The sequence below is a fragment of the Hyla sarda genome, chromosome 6 (assembly GCF_029499605.1).
Source record: "Hyla sarda isolate aHylSar1 chromosome 6, aHylSar1.hap1, whole genome shotgun sequence".
Classification (NCBI taxonomy): domain Eukaryota; kingdom Metazoa; phylum Chordata; class Amphibia; order Anura; family Hylidae; genus Hyla; species Hyla sarda.
In genome coordinates this window covers 264400728-264413402 of record NC_079194.1, presented here as the reverse complement: position 1 = coordinate 264413402, position 12675 = coordinate 264400728, and positions in this window count along the sequence as shown.

Genomic DNA, 12675 nt, shown 5'->3' with positions numbered 1-12675 from the left:
GTGCTGTCCATGTATCTTCAATAAAGTTTCCTGTTTGCACTCCACCGCGCTGGATATTCCTTTTGCTGCACATTCAACTTCTGCGCCGTTGGATGAGTGGGCGCATACTGTTGTCTCTTGGACATGGCTTCGCCGATGGATTGTTGGCGGAATGGCTGACTAAAAGCGGGAGAAGCAGGAGCATCTGGAGCGACAGAAGGAGGGTTTGACACACAGCTCCCTTCGGCTGAGATGCTGGAGCCTTGGCTGGATGAAGGAGGGAGTGGACGGCCACTGGGTGATTGTTACGCCGAGCGCTCCGGGTCCCCGCTCCTCCCCGGAGCGCTCGCTACACTCTCGCTACTGCAGCGCTCCGGTCAGATCCACTGACCCGGTGCGCTGCGATTCCGCCTCCAGCCGGGATGCGATTCGCGATGTGGGTGGCGCCCGCTCGCGATGCGCACCCCGGCTCCCGTACCTGACTCGCTCTCCGTCGGTCCTGTCCCGGCGCGCGCGGCCCCGCTCCCTAGGGCGCGCGCGCGCCGGGTCTCTGCGATTTAAAGGGCCACTGCGCCGCTGATTGGCGCAAGTGGTTCTAATTAGTGTGTTCACCTGTGCACTCCCTATGTATACCTCACTTCCCCTGCACTCCCTCGCCGGATCTTGTTGCCATTGTGCCAGTGAAAGCGTTTCCTTGTGTGTTCCTAGCCTGTGTTCCAGACCTCCTGCCGTTGCCCCTGACTACGATCCTTGCTGCCTGCCCCGACCTTCTGCTACGTCCGACCTTGCTTCTGTCTACTCCCTTGTACCGCGCCTATCTTCAGCAGTCAGAGAGGTTGAGCCGTTGCTAGTGGATACGACCTGGTCACTACCGCCGCAGCAAGACCATCCCGCTTTGCGGCGGGCTCTGGTGAATACCAGTAGTGACTTAGAACCGGTCCACTAGCACGGTCCACGCCAATCCCTCTCTGGCACAGAGGATCCACCTCCTGCCAGCCGGCAACGTGACAGTAGATCCGGCCATGGATCCCGCTGAAGTTCCTCTGCCAGTTGTCGCCGACCTCACCACGGTGGTCGCCCAGCAGTCACAACAGATAGCGCAACAAGGCCACCAGCTGTCTCAACTGACCGTGATGCTACAGCAGCTACTACCACAGCTTCAGCAATCATCTCCTCCGCCAGCTCCTGCACCTCCTCCGCAGCGAGTGGCCGCTTCAGGCCTACGACTATCCTTGCCGGATAAATTTGATGGGGACTCTAAATTTTGCCGTGGCTTTCTTTCTCAATGTTCCCTGCACTTGGAGATGATGTCGGACCAATTTCCTACTGAAAGGTCTAAGGTGGCTTTCGTAGTCAGCCTTCTGTCTGGAAAAGCTCTGTCATGGGCCACACCGCTCTGGGACCGCAATGACCCCGTCACTGCCTCTGTACACTCCTTCTTCTCGGAAATTCGAAGTGTCTTTGAGGAACCTGCCCGAGCCTCTTCTGCTGAGACTGCCCTGTTGAACCTGGTCCAGGGTAATTCTTCCGTTGGCGAGTACGCCGTACAATTCCGTACTCTTGCTTCAGAACTATCCTGGAATAATGAGGCCCTCTGCGCGACCTTTAAAAAAGGCCTATCCAGCAACATTAAAGATGTTCTGGCCGCACGAGAAATCCCTGCTAACCTACATGAACTCATTCATCTAGCCACTCGCATTGACATGCGTTTTTCCGAAAGGCGTCAGGAGCTCCGCCAGGATATGGACTTTGTTCGCACGAGGCGTTTTGTCTCCCCGGCTCCTCTCTCCTCTGGTCCCCTGCAATCCGTTCCTGTGCCTCCCGCCGTGGAGGCTATGCAGGTCGACCGGTCTCGCCTGACACCTCAAGAGAGGACACGACGCCGCATGGAGAATCTCTGCCTGTACTGTGCCGGTACCGAACACTTCCTGAAGGATTGTCCTATCCGTCCTCCCCGCCTGGAAAGACGTACGCTGACTCCGCACAAAGGTGAGACAGTCCTTGATGTCAACTCTGCTTCTCCACGTCTTACTGTGCCTGTGCGGATATCTGCCTCTACCTTCTCCTTCTCTACTATGGCCTTCTTGGATTCCGGATCTGCAGGAAATTTTATTCTGGCCTCTCTCATCAACAGGTTCAACATCCCGGTGACCAGTCTCGCCAGACCCCTCTACATCAATTGTGTTAACAATGAAAGATTGGACTGTACCATACGTTTCCGCACGGAGCCCCTCCTAATGTGCATCGGACCTCATCACGAAAAAATTGAGTTTTTGGTCCTCCCCAATTGTACTTCCGAAATTCTCCTTGGACTACCCTGGCTTCAACACCATTCCCCAACCCTGGATTGGTCCACTGGGGAGATCAAGAGTTGGGGTACCTCTTGTTTCAAGGACTGCCTTAAACCGGTTCCCAGTACTCCTTGCCGTGACCCTGTGGTTTCCCCTGTAACCGGTCTCCCTAAGGCCTATATGGACTTTGCGGATGTATTTTGCAAAAGAACCGCTACCCTCTACCTCTTATCTCTGAACTCTTTGATCGCCTCCAAGGTGCCCACATCTTTACCAAACTGGACTTAAGAGGTGCTTATAATCTCATCCGCATCAGAGAGGGGGATGAATGGAAAACGGCATTTAACACTAGAGATGGACACTTTGAGTATCTGGTCATGCCCTTTGGCCTGTGCAACGCCCCTGCCGTCTTCCAAGACTTTGTTAATGAAATTTTTCGTGATCTCTTATATTCCTGTGTTGTTGTGTATCTGGACGATATCCTGATTTTTTCTGCCAACCTAGAAGAACACCGCCAGCATGTCCGCATGGTTCTTCAGAGACTTCGTGACAATCAACTTTATGCCAAGATGGAGAAATGTCTATTTGAATGTCAATCTCTTCCTTTCCTAGGATACTTGGTCTCTGGCCAGGGACTACAAATGGATCCAGACAAACTCTCTGCCGTCTTAGATTGGCCACGCCCCTCCGGACTCCGTGCTATCCAACGTTTTTTGGGGTTCGCCAATTATTACAGACAATTTATTCCACATTTTTCCACCATTGTGGCTCCTATCGTGGCTTTAACCAAAAAGAATGCCAATCCTAAGTCATGGCCTCCTCAAGCGGAAGACGCCTTTAAACAGCTCAAGTCTGCCTTTTCTTCTGCTCCCGTGCTCTCCAGACCTGACCCATCTAAACCCTTCCTATTGGAGGTAGATGCCTCCTCAGTAGGAGCGGGAGCGGTCCTTCTACAAAAAAATTCTTCCGGGCATGCTGTTACTTGTGGTTTTTTTTCTAGGACCTTCTCTCCGGCGGAGAGGAACTACTCCATCGGGGATCGAGAGCTACTAGCCATTAAATTAGCACTTGAGGAATGGAGGCATCTGCTGGAGGGATCAAGATTTCCAGTTATTATTTACACCGATCACAAGAATCTCTCCTATCTCCAGTCTGCCCAACGGCTGAATCCTCGCCAGGCCAGGTGGTCTCTGTTCTTTGCCCGATTTAATTTTGAAATTCACTTTCGGCCTGCCGATAAGAACATTAGGGCCGATGCTCTCTCTCGTTCCTCGGATGCCTCGGAAGTAGAGCTCTCTCCGCAACACATCATTCCTCCTGACTGCCTGATCTCCACTTCTCCAGCCTCCATCAGGCAAACTCCTCCAGGGAAGACCTTCGTCACTCCACGCCAACGCCTCGGAATCCTCAAATGGGGTCACTCCTCCCATCTCGCAGGCCATGCGGGCATCAAGAAATCCGTGCAACTCATCTCTCGTTTCTATTGGTGGCCGACTCTGGAGACGGATGTTGTTGATTTTGTGCGGGCCTGCACTGTCTGTGCCCGGGATAAGACTCCTCGCCAGAAGCCCGCTGGTCTTCTTCATCCTCTGCCTGTCCCCGAACAGCCTTGGTCTCTGATTGGTATGGACTTTATTACAGACTTACCCCCATCCCGTGGCAACACTGTTGTTTGGGTGGTCGTTGATCGATTCTCCAAGATGGCACATTTCATCCCTCTTCCTGGTCTTCCTTCTGCGCCTCAGTTGGCAAAACAATTTTTTGTACACATTTTTCGTATTCACGGGTTGCCCACGCAGATCGTCTCGGATAGAGGCGTCCAATTCGTGTCAAAATTCTGGAGGGCTCTCTGTAAACAACTCAAGATTAAATTAAACTTTTCTTCTGCTTATCATCCTCAATCCAATGGGCAAGTAGAAAGAATTAACCAGGTCCTGGGTGATTATTTACGGCATTTTGTTTCCTCCCGCCAGGATGACTGGGCAGATCTTCTACCATGGGCCGAATTCTCGTATAACTTCAGAGTTTCTGAATCTTCTTCCAAATCCCCATTTTTCGTGGTGTACGGCCGTCACCCTCTTCCCCCCCTCCCTACTCCCTTGCCCTCTGGTTTGCCCGCTGTGGATGAAATAACTCGTGATCTTTCCACCATATGGAAAGAGACCCAAAATTCTCTCTTACAGGCTTCATCACGCATGAAGAAGTTTGCTGATAAGAAAAGAAGAGCTCCCCCCATTTTTTCTCCAGGAGACAAGGTATGGCTCTCCGCTAAATATGTCCGCTTCCGTGTTCCTAGCTACAAATTGGGACCACGCTATCTTGGTCCTTTCAAAATTTTGTGCCAGATTAATCCTGTCTCTTACAAACTTCTTCTTCCTCCCTCTCTTCGTATTCCTAATGCCTTTCACGTTTCTCTTCTTAAACCACTCATCATCAACCGTTTCTCTCCCAAACTTGTTTCTCCCACTCCTGTTTCCGGCTCCTCGGACATCTTCTCAGTAAAGGAGATACTGGCCTCCAAGAAGGTCAGAGGGAAAACCTTTTTTTTGGTCGATTGGGAGGGCTGTGGTCCTGAAGAGAGATCCTGGGAACCTGAGGACAATATCCTAGACAAAAGTCTGCTCCTCAGGTTCTCAGGCTCTAAGAAGAGGGGGAGACCCAAGGGGGGGGGGTACTGTTACGCCGAGCGCTCCGGGTCCCCGCTCCTCCCCGGAGCGCTCGCTACACTCTCGCTACTGCAGCGCTCCGGTCAGATCCACTGACCCGGTGCGCTGCGATTCCGCCTCCAGCCGGGATGCGATTCGCGATGTGGGTGGCGCCCGCTCGCGATGCGCACCCCGGCTCCCGTACCTGACTCGCTCTCCGTCGGTCCTGTCCCGGCGCGCGCGGCCCCGCTCCCTAGGGCGCGCGCGCGCCGGGTCTCTGCGATTTAAAGGGCCACTGCGCCGCTGATTGGCGCAAGTGGTTCTAATTAGTGTGTTCACCTGTGCACTCCCTATGTATACCTCACTTCCCCTGCACTCCCTCGCCGGATCTTGTTGCCATTGTGCCAGTGAAAGCGTTTCCTTGTGTGTTCCTAGCCTGTGTTCCAGACCTCCTGCCGTTGCCCCTGACTACGATCCTTGCTGCCTGCCCCGACCTTCTGCTACGTCCGACCTTGCTTCTGTCTACTCCCTTGTACCGCGCCTATCTTCAGCAGTCAGAGAGGTTGAGCCGTTGCTAGTGGATACGACCTGGTCACTACCGCCGCAGCAAGACCATCCCGCTTTGCGGCGGGCTCTGGTGAATACCAGTAGTGACTTAGAACCGGTCCACTAGCACGGTCCACGCCAATCCCTCTCTGGCACAGAGGATCCACCTCCTGCCAGCCGGCAACGTGACAGTGATGCAGCAGGCTGGACCACTACATCGGAGCCACGGTTCTCCCAGGCCGCTTTATGGTCGCAAAGCATGTGTTGACGCAGGGCCGTGGTGCCGACATTGGGACCCTGGCCACGCTTCACCTTCTGCCGACATGTGGCTAAGTGAACCTCCTCCGGATGCCTGATGAAAAACTGCCACACCGCCGAGTAGCTGATTTTCCCACCTACAGTCTGCACTAATTGACTGCTACTGGCACCGTTTCCAGGAACCCCTGTTCCACTACCTCCCGGAAAGGTAGGCTGCCGCGAAGCAGGTGGTCTCCCCCGGGGACGTTTGGCTGCAGAATTTCCACTCCTGCCACCGTGCTGACTGCCAACCGTGCTACCGCCTTGCTGGCTCAGCTGCTGCCTCGGGGGCTACCTGCAACTCTCTTCTCCTGATGATGATGAAGCCCATTCTGCACCCAGCTCCCAATTGCGATCGGCTTCATCATCATCAACAGTTGTCTGCACGTCACTGATGTCCTCCTCAGGTTCCCCAACAGTTTCTGCTTCAGGACCCTGAACCCTGGCAACACCGCCTCCAATGTTACTCTCCGCATCACTACTTGGCTGCCTAGCGGCACAAGCGGCGCATGTCTCCTCCCCTTCTTGGCTGGGCAGTAGCTGCTGACTGTCCTCTATTAGATCGTCCTCAGTGAATAGTGGAGTTGAACCCACAGCATAAGATACTTCTCTAGGAGAGGGAACAGCATAGGACAAAGGCAATGGGAGAAGAGGGACTGCTCCCTGGCAGGGCCAGTTTTAGACTAAGTCTGGCCCTTGGCAAAAATGAAAACTGGGGCCCCCAGAATGCATTACCAAAGATCACTGTGTTGCGCCCCCTGAATTGTGCTGCATCTCAGCTAATGCGAGTAAATGAGACTGCGCTGCAAACCACAAATGGCTGTGACTACAACATGAGAAATGTAATAATTCCATCCAGGATGAATTTGTGGCTGCGGTAATTTGGGGGTCGCAATGTGACCCCATTTAGTACAGATCAGCTCAGCTCCCCCCTTTGCATGAGCGAAGTGCACGGACACCTGTGGAGGAACAGCAACTTGTAAGGACAAGAAATCCAGCGCAAAACGGCATCATAAAATGTATGGTCACAGGAAAACACAGGGTCACAGAAAGCTAAACATTTTATGATGCTGTTTTAAGAGTTTAATAAACCCCCCAAAGAGCAAGAACTGATTTGTGCTGGATTTCTCTATGTGTGACCACATTTACTTACATTAGTTGAGCTTCAGCACGATTCAAGGAGAACAACATGGCGATCTTTGACTGTGCGACCCATTTTTGCCATGTAGCTCTCACCGAATATTGTCACCTTGTTCTTTATAGAGTAATAGTCACTGCACACAGATAAACAGTGATCTCAATGCTACCTATCAGTAATAAGTTCACAGACAGAATGTCCACATGGAGAATCTCCCTGCAGATATTCCGCAAACTGCAGGACACCGACATAATATGCCAGCACTAGGACTGCACAGGAATGCAGCGTCTCATAGACAGCCATGCATTCTGTGTGGACACAGAAAATGGAATTTCCGTGCTGGAAACATCTGTGGATCCACTGGTGACCCGACCCATTTTGTGCCTCCAGCTGTTGCCACCCCCCTTATCCCCGCCTCAACCGCCCCTGGCCTGCTGAAAATTTTCTGAACGCTGGGACAGGGGACTACCCCTTTAAGTATGCAGCATAGTCCCCCCCCCATATTAAGTTGGCAGCACAGTCCCTCCCCCCCACATTAGGTTGGCAGTATAGTTCCCCCCACATTAGGTTGACAGTATAGTTCCCACCCACATTATTTTGGCAGTATAGTTCCCCCACATTAGGTTGGCAGTATAGTTCCCCCACATTAGGTTGTAGTTCCCCCACATTAGGTTGGCAGAATAGTTCCCCAACATTAGGTGGGCAGTACAGTTCCCCCACATTAGGTGCAGTACAGTTCCCCCACATTAGGTGCAGTACAGTTCCCCCACATTAGGTTGGCAGTATAGTTCCCCCACATTAGGTTGGCAGTATAGTTCTCCCACATTAGGTTGGCAGTATAGTCCCCCACATTTGGTTGGCAGAATAGTTTCCCCACATTAGGCTGGCAGTATGTTCCTCCACATTAGGCTGGCAGTACGTTCCCCCACAGACATACAGCCTACAACCATATACAGCGTATGGCTGGAGGCTGTATGTCTATGTATTGCCCTGCTTCAGTGCTCCGACCACCGCTCCTCCTGGCTTATAGGCCATAGCAGTAGGTCCCGGGACCGGAGGAGCAGTGGTCAGAGCACTGAAGATGACGTGCTGCTGGTAACTTACCATGCTGGCTAGCGGGCGTCCTCCTGCTTGATGCTCCGTGCCCCCCCCCCATTTATGCAACCCTAGGCGAAAGCTAATTTTGCCGCCCCTTCACTCCGCCCTTTGACACACCCCACCTTCCTACTGGGGTGACACACTGTAACAAGCCCCCTTCACATGTAATTAGCATACTAATGAGGTGACACACTGTAACAAACCTCCTCCCCATGTAATCTCCTTACTACTGGGGTGACACACTTTAACAAGCCTCCTCCTTATGTAATCACCTTACTACTGGAGTCACACACTGTAACAAACCTCCTCCTCATGTAATCTCCTTACTACTGGGTGACACACTGTAACAAACCCCCTCCTGATGTAATCTCCTTACTTCTGGGGTGACACACTGTAACTAACCTCCTTCTCATGTAATCTCCTTACTATTGGGGTGACACACTGTAACAAACCCCCTCCTCATGTAATGTCCTTACTACTGGGGTGACACACTGTAACAAACTTCCTTCTCTTGTAATCTCCTTACTACTGGAGTGACACACTTTAACAAGCCTCCTCCTCATGTAATCTCCTTACTACTGGGGTGATATACTAAAACAAACCGCCTCCTCATGTAATCTTCTTACTACTGGGGTGACACACTGTAACAAACCTCCTCCTCATGTAATCTTCTTACTACTGGGGTGATACACTAAAACAAACCTCCTCCTCATGTAATGTCCTTACTACTGGGGTGACACACTGTAACAAACCTCCTCCTCATGTAATCTCCTTACTACTGGGGTGACACACTGCAACAAACTTCCTCCTCATGTAAACTCCTTACTACTGGGGTGACACACTGTAACAAGCCTCCTCCTCCTTACCTTTTAAAAATCATCACTAAGACTTCTAGTTCTACTCAGCCATATAATCCTTTCAGATATAATTTCATTACAAACTTTAATATTGAGGCATCTAATATTAGAAAAATACTAATCAAAAATTGGCCCATTATTCAAAATGACAAAATTCTGAATCAAATAATTCCTTCAGTTCCCAATGTTACTTACAGACATTCCAAAAATCTTAAAGGGGTATTCCAGGCAAAAACTTTTTATATATATCAACTGGCTCCGGAAAGTTAAACAGATTTGTAAATTACTAGTAAATGAAGAAAAAAGGTGTCCTGCACTCACCGCTTCAGTCCAGGTAATCCTGCTCCCATCTCGGGTCACGACTCGAACACGGAGGGCATGGGTTGTGGAGCGCTCAGAGGCGACTGCCGGCGGTTTCACGCATAGGAATGCGCTTCATCCGGCCTCGTTAACGTCATCGCGCTGTGCGAATTATAAAGGTGCAGCTGGTGAGTCACATGATTCCAGGTGAACTCTCACCCCGTGTTACATTCAGAAGTGAACGGACCGAAAAGCCACATAAGGAAGCAAAAAGCAAGTTAGGTAAGTACATCAATACTAATAGACCTAGAACTGCCCTGAATAAAGAGAAATTTATAAAAAAGGGGAAAAATCTAGTTTATCATTTAACCCTAACGGCCCCTGTGCGTCAAGGCGCAGTATCCATCGCGCCTCAGCACGCAGGAGCAGACGACGTCTATCTCCTCCAGAAGGGTGACAAGGGATTGTTTCAAGACCTCCAAATTTTAACGTGGTGCAATTTCCACCATGTATGGATTGCATATGCTGAACAAATCTTGGGGATCCGCCTCCTTTTCGAACCGAGTACATATGCTCACGTACTCGGGCCCGGAGTTGTCTCTCGGTTTTTCCAATATAAAAGAATTGGCAACTACAAAATAAAAAATATACAACAAAGGTGCTCCGGCAGGTGATGAGGTGTTTTATTTCAAAAACATAACTCCCTAATTTAATAGAAATCGCATTAATGTTGTGAGGGCATTGAGGACAGAAACCGCACTTCTTATTCCCTTTCGGGGCTATACCAGACAACCAAGTCTCCTTGGGATGTGCTTCTCTATTCAACTTCTGACCCTTCAATAAATCAGCGATCGTCTTGTTTTTTCTGAAGGTCACTATAGGTCTATTCTGTGCTGTATTCACAATATCTGGATCTGCCATGAGTAGATGCCAGTTCTTAGTGATGGCAGATTTAATAACGTGATTCAAAGGGCTGTTTTTAAAAGCAAACGTGAATCTTGAATTCTGTTCAGTAGTAGACTGAAAATCTTTTTTCTTATTTTTTGAATCTATAAGTAAATCCTCTCTGTTTTTAGTTGCAGCTCTCCTGTAAGCTCGTGCCAATACTTCATTAGGATACTGACGCTGTCTAAAGCGTGTAAGTAAGTGTCCTGCTTGTTCCTCATAATCAGACTGCTTGCTATTATTTCTTTTTAGACGTAAAAGCTGGCTATACGGAATAGAATTTTTAGTTTCAATAGGGTGGGAGCTCTTATAGTGTAAAAGAGCATTTCTTGCCACTTCTTTCCTATAGCCTTGTGCCAGAAGCTGGTTATTCTCCACATATAGTTTAAGATCCAAAAATTCGAGGCTATCTCCCCCAAACACACTCGTAAATACCATGTTCATGGCATTGACATTAAGATAGGCTACAAAATCCTCAAACACACTTGGGGGCCCATCCCACACCACCAGGATATCATCCATATACCTCCAAAATGCCCGAATGTACCTAGAAAAAAGATTGGAGGTACTGAAAACATACTCCTGTTCAAACGCGGCTAAAAACAGATTCGCGTATGAACAGGAGGTGGGACTCCCCATTGCGGTTCCGACTTTCTGTCGGAACCATTGATTGTCGAATTGAAAAGTATTGTTGTTAAGAATAAACATGAGGGCATCACAGATAAATTGTACAAAACCGTGTGACTTGTCAGTCCTACTCAGGATGTTTTGAATGGTAATGTGGGGAATGCGGGTGTACAACGCCTCTACATCTATAGATGCCAAAGAGAAAGAGGGTTCCCAATTAAAGTCGTGAATAAACCTTAATACGTCTCCTGTATCTTTAAGATATGTTGGAATGGAGGTAAGGAGGGGTCTAAGGGACCAATCTGCGTATTTAGATAAGTACTCGGTCACCGAACCCACCCCCGCAACAATAGGTCGTCCAGCGGGGTGGGTGCGGGACTTATGTACTTTGGGCAACAAATACCAATTGGGGTCACTGGGGGCCACAGGTATAAGACATTCCGCTAATTTTAGATCCAACACTCCAACCTCTACATAGTGGCGGAGGAACGATCTCAACTTCTCTTTAATACGGCCCGTAGGACTCTCTGACAACTTTTCATAGGTGTCTATCGCAGACAATTGACGCTGAGCCTCTTGGTTATAGTCGACTCTAGACCAAACAACAATACTGCCTCCCTTATCTGCTCTTGAGGTGACAAGATCCTCTCTCTTAACTAACCAACTCAGACCTTCAAATTCATCGTTAGATAAGTTACTCAGTGGATGGGGATAAATGAGTGCCTTCATGTCATTTTTTACTGCCTTCATGAACAAATCAATAGGGCCACCCGGTGCTAGGGGAGGGTTGAATGTGGAGGGGACCCCCCCTAAAAAAGGGGGGGAGTCTCCTCCACACTGAACCTGAGTGGTATCATCTGACGCCAAGTCAACTAACATATTCGTAAACTCCATGTCATTAGCATCAAAACCCTTAACAGGGATAAAGCCTAAAGGGCCTATATGGCAAGGTGTATTGCAATCAATTAATACAGGAGGTTTTTTTATGGAGCTGGAAAAAAACTTATTGAGGTTAATTTTACGAACAGCCCTAAAAAATCGACTTCAAAGGAAACAAAATCAAAACCTTCAACTAATCCAAAATTAAGACCTTTAGACAAAGCAGTCAGAGTACTCTGGGGGAGGACAACATCTGTCAGGTTCTCCACCAGAGTCTCACCTGCTAATCTCTCCAAGTGACCTCCTTGCGTTTCTGTGCCCACTTTCCTCTGAGCGTGCCTCTTTCTGCCCCCCCTTCTGGTCTTCTTTCTAAAGGGGGTTGCTGAGTGTAGGAGTTTCCCTGGCGTCCCACCTCCTGTTCATACGCGAATCTGTTTTTAGCCGCGTTTGAACAGGAGTATGTTTTCAGTACCTCCAATCTTTTTTCTAGGTACATTCGGGCATTTTGGAGGTATATGGATGATATCCTGGTGGTGTGGGATGGGCCCCCAAGTGTGTTTGAGGATTTTGTAGCCTATCTTAATGTCAATGCCATGAACATGGTATTTACGAGTGTGTTTGGGGGAGATAGCCTCGAATTTTTGGATCTTAAACTATATGTGGAGAATAACCAGCTTCTGGCACAAGGCTATAGGAAAGAAGTGGCAAGAAATGCTCTTTTACACTATAAGAGCTCCCACCCTATTGAAACTAAAAATTCTATTCCGTATAGCCAGCTTTTACGTCTAAAAAGAAATAATAGCAAGCAGTCTGATTATGAGGAACAAGCAGGACACTTACTTACACGCTTTAGACAGCGTCAGTATCCTAATGAAGTATTGGCACGAGCTTACAGGAGAGCTGCAACTAAAAACAGAGAGGATTTACTTATAGATTCAAAAAATAAGAAAAAAGATTTTCAGTCTACTACTGAACAGAATTCAAGATTCACGTTTGCTTTTAAAAACAGCCCTTTGAATCACGTTATTAAATCTGCCATCACTAAGAACTGGCATCTACTCATGGCAGATCCA